General features: G+C 40.7%; 1 pseudogene; it reads left to right on the top strand.

Moving 5' to 3' along the window:
- The window catches only part of LOC108972080, a 5,186-nt pseudogene extending 4,187 nt beyond the window's left edge, over positions 1 to 999 (top strand).
- Positions 1,000 to 1,618: the final 619 nt, after the last annotated feature.

The following is a 1,618-nucleotide window of genomic DNA, read 5'->3' as shown; positions in this document are numbered from 1 at the left end:
AAAAAGTTATCAAGCTCTTAAAAAATCACCCGATATAAGCAAATAAAAACTAAGTATTAATTTTACACTTAATTTTAATTAGACATAACTATTGTAATAGATAGCCGAAGGCCCTAGTAGCCAGTGCTTAATCTTTGTGTATTAATTATTAATAATAAGTTCTCATTTAAATAAATATTTCACGCATTTTTATTAACATCTTAAAAAATGTATCACCCTCATTATGCACTACATTTAACATAAATTATAAAGTCGCGCGCGAATAACTTAAAATCGTCTGCTGCACCTGCCAATTACGTTCTGGGTCCTAATTGTGCTGCAGCCGCCAATCCCACTACCTCAACAAGCTTTCCAATTGTGAGCAACCTGGAGGATAATAGTGGTACTGCAGGCTGCTTATCGGCGCATTCCTGTGACACACACTGATAGTCCGAACGCAGGCGTATCAAATGCAAAACGGTATTATCCCAACAAGGGCATCTACAAGAAAATCAAATTTAACAGCCTGTCTTTTGGTTGTTCAACTTGTCGTCGATTGACTCGGGATCAAGTTGCTTCTCGTAACAGCCTCGCTAAAGAACTAACAAAATATGATGGTAAACCCAGCGAGTGGCCGTTGTTTTATGCCGCTTACAATCAAACAGAGTTTGTGGATTTTCTGACGAAGTGAATCTTCTAAGACTGCGACAGGCATTGGAAGGTTCAGCGCTAAAGGCTGTTAAAAATCTGCTAGTGCACTCTTCATGCGTCAATCAAGTTATGGCCACTCTTCAAATGAGATTTGGTAGACTATAATTGATCATCAGTGTTCTGCAACGCCAAATTTGTGAACTACCGCCACCATCGGAGAGTCACTTGGAATCTATAGTCGATTTCGCCGTAGAAGTGCAAAATATCTGTACAACGATGTCAGTATCAGGTCTGACTGGTCATTTGAACAATCCCGAATTTGAACAGCGATTGGTTTCGAAATTACCTGGGCTTCTACCAGCGTATTAGAGAATGCATAAGCGGAGCCTAACAGCATGCAATCCACAAAACTTCAGTGATTGGCTCTTTCAGTTGGCTCAAATTACGAGAAAACTGGCGTTACCAAAGCGTAAAATAATGTCAAAATGATAGCCAGAGAGCATTCTGCCAACATTAATGCGCATATAGCAACTGGGTCAAACACACTGTTTCGAATACTACCAGGAGTCATACATTCTGGTCAGGAAAGTATATCGACATACACATTCATAGATGATGGCTCATCTCTTACACTCATCCGCGAAGAGCTTTTAACACAGCTGAATGTAAGAGGAACACCACAACCGCTCTGCCTACGTGTGACTGGTGACACACATAGGTACGAGAACGAATCTGTCGTAGCCGAACTGACTATATCGGCTCTAAATGGGCATAGGCACTTTTTTCCTTTAAAGTTGTTCGCTCTGTCAAGATACTCCAGTTGCCTACTCAATCGCTTGACGTTAACTAACTATGTTCACAGTTCAAACATTTGAAAGGATTGTCATTGCGCTCCTATTCAAACGCCACTCCACAACTCCTGATAGGCTTAAATAACGCTGCTCTTGGTTCTCCAATAAAATCCATATGTGGGGGAGAAAATAGCCCA

This window comes from Bactrocera latifrons, unplaced genomic scaffold (genome assembly GCF_001853355.1).
Source record: "Bactrocera latifrons isolate USDA-ARS-PBARC rearing strain unplaced genomic scaffold, ASM185335v1 scaffold_377, whole genome shotgun sequence".
NCBI lineage: Eukaryota > Metazoa > Arthropoda > Insecta > Diptera > Tephritidae > Bactrocera > Bactrocera latifrons.
Note: the sequence above shows the minus strand (reverse complement) of the source record. Positions and strands in the feature narration are given on the sequence as shown.